The 17,865-nt window shown below is 38.7% G+C and overlaps 1 protein-coding gene across 3 annotated transcripts in view; it reads right to left on the bottom strand.

Annotated features, from left to right (window-relative positions):
- Positions 1-11,277, bottom strand: part of LOC135471886 (guanine nucleotide-binding protein G(olf) subunit alpha-like) — a 28,283-nt gene extending 17,006 nt beyond the window's left edge. Inside the window, exon 1 of one of the 3 annotated variants that reach the window (XM_064751313.1) lies at positions 10,964-11,277. The gene's annotated coding sequence lies outside the window, so the exon portion shown is untranslated. Of the gene's footprint in view, positions 1-4,587; positions 4,709-10,963 lie in introns of those variants that run through there. The other 2 variants (XM_064751322.1, XM_064751306.1) reach the window with 2 other exon arrangements.
- Between the last annotated feature and the right edge of the window lie 6,588 nt (positions 11,278-17,865).

Here is a 17,865-nt window from a genome sequence, read left to right as displayed (position 1 = left end):
GACTGTGAGGGACAGAGAGATATTGATATCTCTCTTATCTCTTCATCCCACCATTGTCCCTGGCAATATCTAATCTGCACGGCTATTTTTAGAGACGGCTGAAGATAATGGACACTTAGGTAAATCCGTCCTGGCTAGTTGTGAGCTCCCAAACAATGTCTATAATACTACACCTGGAGTGTTGACCCATGTGCATGCACGCCTCTCGTAAACCGAATAACACGTATTGTGCTAAGAAATGAAAATTCATGTTATAGCAAACACACAAGCAGTTGTATCGGACAGAAAATCATGTACCAAAGAGAACCATTTGTTACCAGCATTTATAAACAGGGGTATTAGACAGAACCAGTTATAGCCGACAGAAACGTGTATCGTACAGAGCCGATTGTAGGCCACAGACACACGTGTGTTGGATAAAAACAGATGTATTAGGGAACATGTATTGTAGCCGACAAAAACACGAGCGTGTGTCGTACAGGACCAGGTGAAGTCGACAGAAACACCTGTATGGTACAGAACTGATTGTAGGCCATACACAAACGCGCGATGGATAAAAACTGATGTATTATAGAGCATGTATTGTAGTCGACAGAAACACGTGTATCGTACAGGCCGACTGTAAGCAACACACACGCGTGTGTAGGATAAAAACTGATGTATTAGAGAACAAGTATTGTAGTCGACAGATAACGTATATCGTACAGGCCGAATGTAGGCAACAGACACGCGTGTGTTAAAAACATACACATTAGAGAACAAAGTATTGTTATCGACAGAAACACATGTATCGTACAGAGCTGATTATAGGCAACAAACACGCGTATGTTGGATAAATACAGATACATTGGAGAACATGTATTGTAACCGACAGCAACATGTACGTGTGTCGTACAGGACCAGACGAATTCGACAGATACACATTTATTGTACAGGAGCCGTTAAAGTCGTTAGACACGTGTTTATTAGATGCAAAGAGATGCATTATAGAACTTAGGACCATAGTGCATTACCGCGTGTAGCCGACAGGAATACGTGTATTCTACAGGATCGGTTGTGTAGCCGACAGTAACACATACTGTACCGAACCGGTTGAAATCGATGCAATCACGTGTAATGAGAACATGTATTGAACAGAATCGATTGTATGTGGCCGACCGAAACGTGTGTATCAGAAGGAAACACGAGTATTAGACAAGCACAGTTATATCAGAGAACATGTGTTATATATACATGTATACAGAACTGGTAGCAGTAGACAGAACTCTATGCATCAGAGTTGCCCAACTGTATATCCAAAAACCAAAAGCAAAACCAAATTCAACTGTCAGAAAACATGTTTTGGACAATGCCAGTTGTATAGGTATAGCTGGCAGAAATCATGTTTTTGGACAACACCAGTTTTACAGATATAGCTGTCAGAAATCATGTTTTGGACAACACCAGTTGTACAGGTGTGTAGCTGGCAGAAAACCTGTTTTGGACAACACCAGTTGTTCAGGTATAGCTGCCAGAAATCATGTTTTGGACAATGTTAGTTGTACAGGTATAGCTGGTAGAAATCATGTTTTGGACAATGGTAGTTGTACAGGTATAGCTGGCAGAAATCATGTTTTTGACAATGCCAGTTGTACATGTATAGCTGGCAGAAATCAAGGCTATATTGGACAGAACCAGTGGTAACCTTTAGAAAAGGCGTGTAATTGACAGAAATCGATTTGATTATCGCTCAGAACAGAGAACAATCTGCAGAAACAGGTATATTGACTCGAAATAACAGGAGTAAAAAGTGTTTTACATAATAATCAATACACAGGAATGTGTAATGCCTCCACGAAGAACAACATCAGTACACAGAAGTACTGGAGTCGGATGAGGACATCTTGCCCTCTGGGAATCTCGTGCCGTGGGTCACCACGAGGACGGTCACTGTTCTCGCGCGATTTGCTCCGTCCTTGTGGCCCGAGTCTCGGTGTTCTCACCCGGCTTCCTTACAAAATTTCTGAGCATATCCGTACAAATTTGTAAAGAAACATCGCGAAGGGTTGATGGAGAGAAACAGTTTCCAGCATTTTATAAAACATATAACTGATTAATAAATCATATTATCTTTATAAAATGCAATAAAGGAGCGAAAGCTAATATCACTGCACTACATGTAGCTTATTAATTGATGACGCATGCACGATGTGAGTGTGTAACAGATATGTATTTCACTGCTGATGAAAAATAGACAGGTCATTTTCCCTTCAGGGTTTCCATCAGTACTCTAAAACCAAAGAGATCAAGGGAAGCGATGATCAAACGGCTAAAGTCAATTAGTGAAGTCCACATATTTCATTTTATGAACATAAACATGAAATAACTTGACGTCCTGTCACTGGATGGTATTTGCTCTAAAGTTGCCATGCACAATGCAAAACCTAATTCAAACATCATCTTTAAAAACTACACATACACTGTTAAAGAAGTATAATTAATTTCTTGAGTTAAACTGCAGTCGGCATTTGAAATCTGAAAAGGCGTTTCTTTTTATATACTACATCTCTACATCAGAACTTACACAACTTGTAATGGACTAAATCTAAAACACGCTGCAGTCAGATTTGATCCTAAACTAATGAGAAAACTACTTAACTGCCAAAGTCAGCATGTCTTAAATTAACATAAATACTTAAAGACAGATAGAGAGTTCAATATAGTCTTATTATCATTTTAAACGAATCTAAAGCCTTTCCCGTATATAACTCACTTATATGAAATCCTTGGATAAGTACTTATTGTGTTTATAACTATGTAGACTGTAGCTCTAAAGAACTCGGTGGTCCGTCTGATCAATGCAGAGGCTGTACCTTGTATTTTTATAACGACTTCCATTGTCAGTTATTTCAGATCAATACAACGGCTGTATCTTGTATTTTTATAAAGACTTCCAAAGTCAGTTATTTTAAACCCATGAAACGGATGTATCTTGTATATTTATATTGTATATTTGTATATGATTTCTAGTGTGAGATAGACTACTTCAAATCAGTGCAATGGTTTCATCGTTTATGTGAATGACTTCCAATGTCAGTTATTTCACATCCATGCAACGATTGTGATTTTGTATATTTATAACTGCTTCCAATGTCAGTTATTTCAGATCAGTGCGACGGCTGTATCTTTTATATTTATAATTACTTACAGTGTCGGTTGAATTTGTAACGACTTCAAATGCCCGGTTCGTATATAACGCATGAATCTTGGTATATTTAAAATGACGTCATTGTAACGACTGTTATGTAGTACGAAAAAGGCCTTATTATTATGATGTAAAAAATTAAGGAGATGCCCAGTTTGGTTTGGATTCTAACGGTATAAAAATCTAATATTTTGCCTTTCAATGTCCGCCTCTGTGTGAGAAAAGTGTGTCAATGACCCACTGTTCTTAATTTAGTCCCGATTTTATAGTTGTATTTAAATCTAATATTTTACCATACACTGTTCGATCCATTCGTGAGAAAAGTGTACATATGTAGTGCTCAGACTGTAGTTTCGATTCTAAAAGTTGTACATAAATTTAATGTTTTACCATATACTGGCCGATCCATTCTTGAGAGAAGTGTGCATCTATAGATAGTGCCCAGTCTATAGTTTCGATCCTATATTTGTATATAAATCTAATATTTTACCTCACGCTGTCCGATTCTTGCGAGAGTAATGCGTGTCTCTGACCCATAGAACAGGTATTTACACATGCTATACATGGTGTCGCAAACATCATTTATTTCAGTGAATATATTGTTCGTCGGGCGGAGTGAGTTGTTTATAGGCTTGGCATAACTAACACGTCACGTGACCATGTGAAGGTCTTCACTCAAAGCTTTAGTCACACCATGTATAACAATTGCTAAGTGTTATTTTTAACGACTGCACCTAGAACGTGCAGTCCTGATTTCCGACGGTCGAATGGGGTCGTTTTAAAGGCCTCCCTTATTTGTCGGGTTTTTGTGACCGACATAGAAGAGCCAATTCAGTAAGCGGTCGTCCTTGTGCAATGAGGAATGTGCGCGGCACCTAGTATGCAGACTGTAAACAGGGGGGACGTCGTGGGAAAGACGAAACACCGCCAGTGTATGAACATGAACCATACCAAGTCAAATGAAACATGGAAAATATCCCATGGATGTCCTAGTTTCTAAATATATTCTTTAAAAAAATCGCACACCTAGTAATTCACTACCTTCCGGTGTATATATACTAACACATCACACAACCGAAAGCTTATAATCATCTGTAAACATCCAACATATATGACATAACAATTCCTAGAATGTCACTTGAAATATTTTTTTTTTGTTTCCCACAAAACTAAGAGTAAGGTAGAAATGAAGACGTGAATACAATTTGCTCCTACTTATCACAATATACTCTATTGTTCTGGTACAATATTGTTCGGAGATATAATATCTATGGCTGTGAATGTATGTATCCCAGCGTAGCACCACGTTCTATGGATATGTAAAGGAAGTATATGATCTCGAAAATAACTTACTTGTTAAAATAAATATTATACATAGGTAAAATCTTACTGTTTTTCCTTACCTTACCATTAAAGCGAAACCCTGTATAAATCCAGTATTACACCTAGGTTATCAAGTCTGAGAAACTCATACTGTTATACATGAACAGAGAGTAGACCTCCATCACATTGCAGTCATGTCCACGAGTCAGCTGATATGGACCTTTAGTCAGTTTCAGCAGTTCCGGTGTTGGGTGAACTGATCCAGGAACTAAGCATGCGCATCCAAGTAAAATTCTCGAATAGCTAAGCCACGTGACCTGAGACGATATGGTGGACCAGTGTAACTGGGAGCGTTTATACGAAAAGGCATTGCGAGAATTAAGTGCTCTAAAAACCGCTGCCTGAGGCGGGGCGATACAAACACATACCACGAATTAATGATCTCAACCCCATCCTTTTCCCCATCTCCCCCTCGCCCCTCCCCCCAGCCGTCAGCATGTACAGCCAGCCGGTGGCACCAAAAAAATTAACCAAACAATTTAAATGATGAATATATTTATGCAAAAAAAAAAAACACTTGTGTTGTATGAACACAAACTTGTCAAACAAAATCTCGTGTTATACTTGAACAACTCCATCATGTATTAACTTAACACAAGATCTTATGTTAAAAAAGTTGAACACAAGATGTGTTGGATGTTGTACACAGTACAGATTCAAAATACAAGTTTTTGTTGTATTGCATACCTTACTTCATTTTGGTTCAACACAAGCTTGTATTTTATAGCTTATTAACACAAACAAGTGTACTTCACATTTATTTACCACATGTTTGTGTTGGTGTAACACATCTCTGTGTTAAATGAAAACAACACTTGTTTTTGTATGCATACAGCCTATATAACTTATATATAGCCTATAATAAAACAAATGTAGATAATCTAAACTAAATGACTTGGCTCACAATAATAATACACTGCAATATTTTATAATCAGTCGAAAAAGACAAGTCAAAGTCTAATTATAGACACTTACAATTCTACAAGACTTCCGAGATCTCAGTATTAATACGTGGTGATATTTTATTATCAGATCAGATATGCATTTCACAGCTTTATAGACAACAATAGGTCCTAAAATCAATTCGAGATCACAAGCTTATATATCTACGAGGCTTTTGTAATCTCAGTATTATATGAGGTTGAGGCGTATAATAAAAAATGATCTTTGGCATATTTGGAACCGTTCTTCGCATTCGTGAAAATCATAGCACAACGTATCGCCTAACGTCATTCTAATCAAATAGCTATATTTCAGATCCAGAAACAGCTATATTCACCCGTAAAGTACACACAAAACTTCCATATTATCCTCTACTTGAAAAAAATGTATGATTGTTCAATGCGAAAACAATTATTGAGACATTCAGCACGTGTACACAAGGCTTAATTCGATAACACATGATCTAAAAGCAGATATAGAAATGAAAGATGTTCCCCGTGTTGAAAAAACAATCATTAAGACGTAAAACACACGCAAGGCTAATTCCATGCGAACATGGCCAAAGGGTAAATGGAGAAATGTTGAGCTGCAAAAACAATCATTAACACGTAAATCATACACAAGGCTAATTCCATGAGAACATGCATGCCAAAGGCTAAATGAAGAAATGTTGAGCTGCAAAAACAATCACTGACTCGTAAAGCACACACAAAATTGTCATTAACACATGATCATGCTCTAGACAGACGGAGAAATATAAGAATGTCCTGAAGTTCGAAGAAAAGCTGGTCGCCGTCGTGTAAATCAAATATTCTTGAGAACGGCGTAAAACACCAATCAAATAAATAAATAAATAACACAAAAGTCCATATGAGCACATGATGACAAGACAGATGTGGAAATGTAAGACTGTTTTTGTGTAAAACTCACAAGTATAAACGACGCGCAAAGCCTTCATGAGGACATGGTCACAACATACTTGTACGCACAACTGTACGATTTTTTCCGTGTAAAAACAACCATTGCCACAAGTAACACATACACAAAGGTTCCTTGAGTACACGGGCACTTGATGGAAGGTGATGAAATTCCCGTCACTGATTTATCGTTTATAAATATATGACTCATCTGTATAGAGATCTGATTCACGAACACTTCACAGAGTATGAGCCACAATTCTTCGTTGTTTGGTAATTGACAGTAGAGCGCGAAGGCTCCTTATCAAAGTACCTATACATGTATGTACTTAACAGGAGAAGGGTTAATAGTATGTTAGTGAGATCACGACATACTTTGACCACATCCAAGCAACATGTTTCCAATTTAATTCAAGTCTTTTCAATCTTTACTGTTTTGTTTTTATTATTGTTAGGGGCGTATGAAACAAAGAATATATTTGTTTTGTTTTTTTTTATTTCATAACTTGATTGGTGTTTTACGCCGTACTCAAGAATATTTTTACTTATATGTCAGCATTTCCCGGGGAAACCCACGTCCATCAGCGCGTTGGCGAACCTAATGCGTTGCAGATCGGTGGACTTGAACTCACATCGATGCCATCGGTAACGGGCCCCTGTATGACTGTGCTGCGCTAGCAAGCTAACCGCTAGATGTAACAGAGGACTATGCCATCAGCTATATATATGATCTATAAATATAGCATTATCCATACATTTAAATACTACATCGCTACGATATGGCTGAGATATTGCCGATGTTCGTGGCGTTAAGCTACAGTCATTCAATTTAAATACAACTCCGCTGACGGTAGAGAAAGAAAAATATTGTTTTGTAATTAATTGCCAAACATATTTCGATCTCTAAAACTTTACCTTCACTATAATCGATTATCTATACACAAGGGTTCACGTCGAATCAACTTCACCGAATTCATTGTCTCTATATATGCGCCAAAAATATAAATGCATGTATACATTGTTTATAATGAAATGAAATCAGTGGTTCACTATGTGCTGACTGAATCTGTGTCAAGTTAAACCAGATGTTTAATCAAACTTATCAATGCCGTTTTATTTGATAACCACACTGACCCGAGGACAGATTTAGAGAAACGTTACAAATAGAATATTTCGATAAATATCAACGGAAATTGTGACATAATAAAACACACAGCCACGTCAATGTCGAGATAACGACGTAACAGGTATGCCCTTGTACGTCAATGGAGTCACTTGTATATATATAAAACAACAGAATTTACCCCAACTCTTCCCGATTTCCTCCCACCATGGTCTGGAAAAAAGGTCGCCGACGTATATAAGGGGAAAGCACCAATCAAATAAATAAATTAAATGTTATAGCAGTTTTAAGCTGAATTTAATTTAACATCACTAGTATACAATAATATCTTGGACATCCAGATGTAATTAAGGGTTATCTTACGTCGCGTCTGCTGCGCTGCCTTGACGTTAAATGTAAATGCATGACTTCTTGAGCATGTAGCGTGAGCGTCGTTTGAATTTCCACAGGAAAATCAAAGTCTCCTTAGAGTATGACGTAATGAGAAAATAAAACGACGCCTTTACCATCGCATATATGCATGAACAATTTTATTTCGGGTGCAAAGGCCGGAAAAGAACACGATAGGCCTCTTAAATACGCAATTTCTCAAAATGTTTAAACTTATAAGGCTGATTTTATACAAACCATGTAAACTGGATATAAAAATTTACTTTGATAAATATACAATGTCAAACTCATTGGCATCAAATGCCTGCACGAAATTTACATGAAAGGTGTTTAATACCCACAAATAATGTGTGAAATGCCAAAGTATTACATTTGAAACGTTTCGAATAAGTGCATAGTTGAGACCGTTAATTCTCTTTTCATTTGGCCCACCAGCTATAAACCTAAATATATACTGGGGACTTCGCTGACAAAGGAACTCTGAAAGACGATGGTAGCAATATTTTTATTTCAAGATGTCTTTTATACTGTAAGTGATTGAATATATTAAAATGATTCGGCCATGTATATAACGTTGTGCGATAACCATGTATGGTGACAGCTTCGGTGGACTAATGCTTAGAGCGTCCGCGTCGAAGTCGGGATCAAACCCAGGTCGGGTCATACCAAAGACTTTCTAAAATAATACAGCGCTCAGCACTGAGAAGTTAGATCAAGGAAACAGGACTGGCTGGTCCGGTGTCAGTATAATGTATTTATTTATTTATTTATTTATTTATTTGATTGGTGTTTTACGCCGTACTCAAGAATATTTCACTTATACGACGGCGGCCAGCATTATGGTGGGAGGAAACAGGGCTGAGCCCCGGAGAAACCCACGACCATCCGCAGGCTGCTGGAAGACATTCCCACGTACTGCCGAAGAGGAAGCCAGCATGAGCTGGACTTGAACTCACAGCGACCGCATTGGTGAGTGACTCCTGGGTCATTACGCTGCGCTAGCGCGCTAAGCGACTGAGCCACGGAGGCCCCCAGTATAATGTGACTGCTTGGGGTGTCATGTCTTGGGCTTGATACTTCAGTGATTGGCCCTGCCACAACAAGACACAGTAGGCCTATATATATATGTGTGTGTATTTGAAGAAATAGAGAAAGATCCCTTGGTGAGGAGAATTTACATAGGAAAAAAAAAATAAAACGCCTTCTCAACTTTCTACATTTTGTTATATTCCAACTGTAGTTTCAAACTTCATGTTATTTTCAAGGAATATGTTTTATATGTGTGTACATATCCCTAACGAATCCTCGTCGTCACATGACTGAAAAATTGTTAAGTACGACGTATACATACATGTACATACTACGACCATGGTTTAAGGGTAGCAAGGAACAGGAATATCGGCTCATTAGCTGTATTGTTGTGAACGGAGATAACCGTGTTATCGGTACCGGTATATATATAAACAATGCTTTGTCCTGGCTTGGAACAGTCCATGGATAACGCATGTCTGATCAACAACCACCTCCGCCATGAAACGCTCTCAAATAAGACGAATTCGAGTAGTATTTATTCTGCTCATAAATTGGAATGTACGTTACTGCACTTCATATTCCGCCGCTAATGATTACTTTGGTGACTGATACACAATGTGAAAAAGAGACTAAAGTTTATATATGCATACACAAGAAAAGTAAGCGCATCCATTAACTTCTCTACAAAATATAATTATACGGTTGTCAATTAGCACTAAATATATTTCGGTAAAGTGCGATAGATCTCTCTAGTTTCCACTCTCACCAAAAGCCCTAAACGTTTATAAAATAAACTGTGAAAAGAACGCCCGTCGATATCTGCTTATAAATTTATTTATTTATTTATTTGATTGTTGTTTTACGCCGTACTCAAGAATATTTCTCTTATACGACGACGGCCAGCATTATGGTGTTAGGAAACCGGACAGAGCCCGGGGGAAACTCACGATCATCCGCTGGGTGTTGGCAGACCTTCCCACGTACGGCCGGAAAGGAAGCCACTATAAAGCTGGACTTGAACTCACCGCGACCGCATTGGTGAGAGGCTCCTGGCTGCATATAAAACATACCTCAGAATATACCTACTCGAAATTGTGGTTTAGACAGAACCAGTGCCAAGGGATTTTATTCCCAACTTTAACACTGCCATGTCACACAAAAATGATGTAATTGTTTGGTGAAATAAATTATATCAATATTGTTTGGATTTGGCCAGTTTTCTGCTCAAATATATTAACTAACGCGCAGCTTGATTCCACAAATCCATTCGTATCACGCAATGTATGTCTATTGGTTTGTCGTGTCTCTTAAGTGTAACTGGAACAACATTTTTGTTCCTATCTGAACAGGGTTTCTTTTACTCAATATCAGAAACATAAATTTACTAAATATTTGAGAAGCTGAACAGTTGGATAAAACAGATAACGTACCCATAAGAGTGCGTATGGCTGCATTGTACAGACGTTTAGCTTCTCAGTATATGCATATGTGCTACCCTCAACATGGACAGTGTCGGGAGGTCCTTTGTAGACGGGACCTTTCTGCACTGAGCATTAGTGCCTCTGGCAGCTATATTCTCTTGCGCAATGTATGGACAACATTTTATTTGTTGGCCTAATCTGTTTGCTCTCTGACAAGCTTTCCTTTAAGGACAAATATTTGGCCATGCATAGTTCTCGTTTGTTTGCTTTGTTTCTGTTTTTTCTTGCTTTTTTCCTGTGTGGAAAATTTTGCTCTTATCAAACTACTGTCTCAATTTATCAACAGGGTTTAATGAATCTCCATGGAAAAACGCCTCTATACACTATGTGCATGTTGAAGAGAACTGATAATATATATACAATTGACTGGACTGTAAAACTCACTTAACAAGATCTTCATCAATACGATAGTACAATGGCACAGTAGACTGACTGCGCCAAATGAACTGTTGATAATTAGTTCTGTGCATGACAGACATCAAAGTGCTAATTTCCACAGCAGAACACTTACCTGTGGTACACCCGGTACAGTGGAACAGGCACCTGAACTTTAATTTCCACCTGTCCAATATATGATGAGCCCGTGGTCTCTCCGATGAGATGCCAGGTATAGTTTTTCAGGATCTCCGATTTGCAGGTATAGAACTTCACGCGCCTAGTGCATATATAGACAGTAGCAGAGGAGAATGTGTCACAGGTAACTCAAGGTAAAAATCACCTTTGAAATCCGTTAAATACAGGTATAATCAAAGACCTCGCACTCAGGTATGTAACACGCCACAACCAGGCGTTAGTCTCTGTTAACAAGAACGTTATCCAGCGCTATACATACGCCGGGTTAGGCAATGTCTGACACACGGAGCATCAAGACACCTTTATATCCGAGCTCAACTGAGGACAGGCTACAGCTGCGGGGGGTCCCTCTCAATCAATACCAACCCCACAAACCCTATTTTCTCTCTACAACAGCTATATTTAGCGTCAAGGTTCCGGTGTACCACGTGTGCAAAGGCTGTATATAGCCCTTTGGTCTATTCTGCGGAGATCACTACCACCGCCCCCCCCCCCAAAAAAAAGTGAAATGATAGCATAACGAGTTGAAAGAGTGTAAATAAAACACTGTACGTGTAAGAGGGTTATTAGGGCCAGCTTATTTGGCAGAATCTTAAGCTGCAAGATGAGTGTGACATAAGTGAACATAAGTAGAAAAACAAGCTTCGGCGCACCTTAAGTTAAGCGCACGTACGTTGTCTGCCCAATCATCGGCGTATTGTCTTACATACTCTGTGCTTTTAAACATTCACTGAACACAATTTTGCTATATCAACTACCATATTTTCATACGATGTATTTTCGAAATAATATACATATCGGCGAAAACATAGATCAATGGGTGCATTGTAACTGGATCAACCTCTGGCTGGTACTTTGGTAAACAATGATTGTAAGAGTAGTGACTTTTATTAGATATGATTAATACACAAGGAGTAATTTTGAAATAATTTAACTTATTTGCGAAATGAAAAGTTACAAAGCCATAATGTTTGGAAAATTTTAAGCCACGAATAAGATATAATGAATAAGATATATAAAAAACTGCACAATAATTTATGTCACTTTGTGTTCGACTTGCATATAATTGTCGACCTTATATATACATATTGCTGCACAGTTCATTAAACCTTTAATAAAACTTAAAGAAGGAAAGCTTATGACACTTTTCTAACATAAAAGAAGAAATTGTATTCATTTTAATGAGAAAAAAAATACAAATTAACGATTAACGTTTCTACACAGCTAATTAAACTATCGCTTCAGTAAGGCCACAATATAAAAACAAAAAGATATGAAAACCTGTAACAAAACCTAATTAGCATAATTTTAGATGTAGCAAATAAAACAAAAAGGTCTCTTGTGTTGCACTTCCGTAAGCCTTTCACCTGCATCCGCGGTGTTAAAGCTGCTATTCGGCCGGTTCTGCGCAGAGAGCCATTATATGCAAGTGTGGCCTTGGCATCTATGGTATGTTTTCTTGGAATTTGTTCTGGGACCATTGCAGGCGATCGCCACATGTACATTGTTGTAAATAACCGTCTAACATCCCAGTGTTTACTGGGAATGTATATCAGACAAGATCAACACAGATGTCCACCAGCTGTTCGATTCTGTAAACCATACAAACCTATGAAGATAAGCATTGTTCTGAATAAGGGTACATGCATGGGCAATGGGGCAGCTTCCGTTGCTGCTTTGTACTTATATATAAGTGCGTTCTGTTATCAGGCCGTGTATTAGTGAGAGAACAACTCATTATTTATCTCTTGTGGTAAATACATTATCATTTCCCGTTTTCTAGAAATTTGACCCAAATATAGGGTATCAGGTCTGTCACCCGGTCATAGGAATGTGATGACTGTATGCATCAATATGTCAAACTGTTGTGGTTACATACCAGAACTTCCTGTTCGGACTTGGAGGATCCGGGTTCGATCCCTAACTGCGGCACATCTATAACATACTTATAGCTTCTGAGCAACACCGTCGTATGAATGTACCATGCACACAGTTACGTCCTCGAGACCATGTCATAATAAAAGCAATCTCAGCTTGAAATATGCACCATTTCTCTGTGGTGTAGCTCATGACGGCTTTCCTTATTAGAGTTGTTTTAGCTTCAGTTCTAGTTCGAATATTTAGCTGATCCGTTTTGGCGGCAAACCATGGAGTAATGCATTTAATAGTCCAACGAATGTAACAGGTATAACTGATCCATGGGTGCTTACTGCTAATACAATACCCTTACCTGAAGGATTTAAATGCCATAACTGCAAATATAAGATTAAAAACTTGTCGCCGTGGAATTTGGAGAACGCTGTAAAATGATAAATGAATAAATAACTATAATACTATATTATTACCTCACATTCTATAGTAACACCCACTGATCAATATAATGGTTTCCCTCCAATTACCTTAATGTATCGTATAAAAGTTTTTAAAGATGGCATCTATTTACTTTCTAGTCGATGATGTGAGACACGCCGCTTACGTGACATGCATGTATGCATGATCTCTCTGTTCAGGATGATCAGTGCGTGTGTGGCTGTATAGGCTCCAGCTTGTCGCCTTACACGTGTGTGTCACGCAGGTGCGGTCATGGATTGCCTTTTAACAAGGTGTATTTAAAGTTAAGTCAGAATTAAATCTTAATACTGATACAAGGCAAATGTCTAGGCCTAGATTACGTTCAACGACGTTAGACTTTGAGCAAATATTTAATAATGATCAAATGAGTTATGTAGTTAAATGCTTGCTATAGAGGAGAGAGACTGACAGACGGGCTCCATATGTATGTATATGTACGCTTGTGGTTTGTCAGTCATTTGGGTACGAGGAGTCATTAGGTGTGCACACATATAGTGTTTCATCTTCCGCAAGAGTGCTGCCCTTATTCCGAAGACACCTAACCCAGTCACATTATACTGACACCTGGCCATCCAATCCGGTTTTCCTTGCTCTAACCTCTCAGTGCTGAGCCCCACGCGAGGCAACAACAAGTACCATTTTAAAAGACTTCGGTATGACCTGACCCGGATATGAAGAAGACGGGTCTCCGACTTCGAGGCGGACAATCTAACCATGCACCAGGCCACCGAAGCAGTCAGAGGAGTTGTAGGTTCAATCTTGACCTATAGCATGCAGGCGATAGTTATATTGCTCCACACTCCCATTGCATGTTTTGGGACCTTGCTGCGGAGTTTGTACGAATAAGATACCGTGAATGTCAAAAGGTTATAGGTGGACTAATTCGTCTTGCCCGAGGTTGGCGGTTTATCCTGATTTATACTAGATTTCCGGTTTATCGGTTCTTTGTGTGAAAAAAAAATCATATGTGTGAAAAATTATTGAACGTTCATGGTAACAATTTGTGCTGTCCCTAAAGGTATGAGCCATAAAAATGGGTTTCTTGAATAATTCCAAAACCCTGTTCGATCGGCTATGAATATCAAAGACTAATAGTCCATAACAAACACAAATGGTGACTCGCGCGTCATTTCAATGCTTATTTTAATTATTAACGCTGCTTAGAACCGTTCGTTATGAAAGGAACAATTAAAGTGAAGATTCTCTATGACGATGTGCATCTACCAGCTCCCATTGTGTACAACTCTATGGGTTCATGCCTCGCGTTCCCAGAGTCCACGTTGTTCATGTCGATGTTGCCGGCACGAGCATTGCAACGGAGTCAAGTGATTCGAAAAAGGCAGTTGGAGAAGTTCGGATGCTGCCGATACGCCAGGTAAATTTGTGTTCCATTGTGACGTTTATGACTTTGTTTTTATACGGATATTCAGGTAATTTTAATTAAAATAACTGCTTTCAGCGTTGGTTTACAGCATAGTGCACACATTAAGACCGATTCCATGTAAAACAAGACAAGAAAACAGAACTGTGCTTTGACAGCTATCCTGGAAAGAATTAAGTCGATGTCAGAATTCACACAATTCCAAGCCACGGGGTCACATGTACTCTGTTCAGTTATAGCTGTATAGCGTCATGTATGACAACCTATCTAGTTCTGTACATAGGCATCACATGGCGCGCTATATAAAATAGGACATATGCATATAAAGACCATGATTCTTCCGTGTATTTTGTCCACACGTGATTAATAGACCTAAACCTCCGACCGCCTTTGCTGTCTGATATTAAGTATTTAATTTCTTTTTTTAGAATGGGTTATGTAGAAAGTTGTTGTATTGCGGGGGCTTTTGCTCGACACTTTTTTTTTTTCGAAGAATTTTTAGCGTTTCTCAGCTGTTTTCTCTGAAGAGTGCATATAGTGTTGAATTGTACAGTTCCTTATAGCACATTTTCACGGAAGACGCTTTTTTGTACGACAATGCTTGTGCGTGACAAAGTCACCGTTTGACCTATTGCTCTGTAAGAAACTGGTCGAAGTGATTACAGTCCCCTTCGATCCAGCAGGTCTGTGTAATGGAATACACCACGTGTACTTACTTGCTAACTACGTGTTTCTACATATGGTACTTTGTATACCCCATCATTCATTCTTTGTTTAAACCCTGCTGGCAGTCCACCAGGAACGTCTGTTTTATGGACCAAATCTAGTTGTGGCAAACGCTTGTGGAAAGGCGCCATTGGTGGTATGTAGTACTTGAAGATTAAAGTCTGGTCAGATTGATTCGGCATTATGTTCTCTTGTCAGGTAAACTTAGAAACTCGGAAACTCGATTGATGGTACACGTGCATGGTACACAGCCTGAAGTACTAAGGGTATGTTGGTCTCCTTTACTTTATAGGCCATTACTAGAATTCCAGGGTATCATTTTTAAAGTAGAAAATAAATTCAGTGTTAACTGTGTAATGGGTCGCCCCCAGAGACCATTATACTGTATGGTGTATACATATCCGGTCACCTGTTCGAATAAATGCAACTACCTCTGATTCAGGTATAAGCCAAGTGCAGATTCAACAATGCCATTTCAGTCTTAAAAGGATACGTACAAGGTGCTTTAAAACAATGTGATTTCAAGAAAAATAAATACAGTTGTGCCAAAAATGTGTTAATTTTTTTTTCATTTTGATACACATGATATAAATTTTCTGAAACGACATCATCGATAAACTGGAAACACGGGACCAGCTCACCGCTCTCTCCAATTTTTCCCCACAAAACTGTTTGTCAGCCATCATCGTTGACGTCACCACTGTGTCACCGGACTAATCGCTAGAGTCTTGTTTAAAGCTGAAATTGTAGTTTAAAGCCAAGTTTATGCAAGAAGAACAAAGGTGAAAACCTTTTTTGTACTTTCACAGGTTGGGACACATCTTAAACTGTATACTAAGAAATGAAAACCAAGGGTTTCATTTAATTCTGACAGTTTTGTCAGGCGTATGTCAGTCGTTTCCCGCTGGCTATGCTCAGTATATAAGTCAAACTAATCAAATCATATCACACATTTCTGGGTCATCTATAATTGCCTGGAATTTTTCACCAGCGAATCATCCTGCCTTACGGTAAAGGTGGTGAAATATAATGCAAAATATAACATGATTTACGATAGATCACATATTACTTTATATTAATTCATAATGCTTTAGTGGGTAGTGTTGAAAGTTGTTTTGGAACTTAGTCTTGCGATTATTGACCTGGAGTTTTTATTGACGGTTGTTGACGGTTTGTGTAGAATTGTATATTTCGCCAGAACACAGAATCACTTGTGTTTTCACCCAGTAATCATCCTTTGGTAGTATTCTTCGAAGAACACTGCGACTATTACAGTTCGTACAGTTGAGCGATTACTGCAGTTCCTGCAGTAGCTGGGCTGTTCTGGTGAAAAAAAAAACATCCATGAAATTATCAGTGATTACCTGTACGTCTGTCGTTCAGAACTGAATACCCGTGGCGCCGTTCTGCTATTGTCAATGCTGCAGAAACACCACAAAACAAGGAGCACTAACAACTATATTCTTTTTCATGGACTATAAAGGACCACATATCCAATGTTTGGATGATCTTACTGTATTGGGTAACTAAGAAGAACTCTAAGTCTGATATATGAAGCGAGTAACCATGGATACAGTTGCATTCAAACATTTGCAGTTTGTCGATTAAAACCTACAAGGACAAAAGCCAGCAGGCAATCAACTCGTATAGGCCAACATATATACGGACATAAACATGGCATTAGGCTCGAGCTGGACAGCGATTCATGACTGTCTAGCTATGATGTTTTACTTTCCATCGCTATAGGCCTAAGCTGGAAGTTTTTAAAGACCCGTGTGTTCCTCAGTGGCCTCAGTGACGAGAAGCAGACGACGGCGTCCACGACTTTTGGTCATTAAGGTGCGGCAATGAAAGCGAGTGAGTAAGAATGCCCACCTCAAGGCCGGAGTTGAACACATGCCTATAGGAGGTATTGAACAGGATTGAACACGCGCCGATATAGCGCCGATTCGTTTTTGGAGTCGAGCACTCGATACGCTGAGCCACCCCCCTCCATGTTTAAATACACATACACAAAATCACCATCGGATGTTGTTTTGGCAACAATATTCAGATCTCTTTATGTTTACGGTGTTGTATCAGAGATTACCTCATACGTGTCATCTGCAAAATCTGTAATCCAAGGCCCAGTGGGAGAGTGGTACAAGTCTTGTTGGGTTTATTCAAACATATTACATTAATTTTTTAACGATTGTTTCGGAGACTTCTTACAAGCTACAAAAAACATTTATACATATAATTTATTTATTTATTTGATTGGTGTTTATTCGCCGTACTCAAGAATATTTCACTACTACGACGTTGACCACCATTATGATGGCAGGAAACCGGGCTCAGTACGCGGCAAACCCACGACCCTCTGCATGTTGCTGGTTGACCTT

This window comes from Liolophura sinensis, chromosome 1, assembly GCF_032854445.1.
Source record: "Liolophura sinensis isolate JHLJ2023 chromosome 1, CUHK_Ljap_v2, whole genome shotgun sequence".
Lineage (NCBI taxonomy): Eukaryota > Metazoa > Mollusca > Polyplacophora > Chitonida > Chitonidae > Liolophura > Liolophura sinensis.
This window is presented reverse-complemented; position numbering and strand designations above follow the sequence as displayed.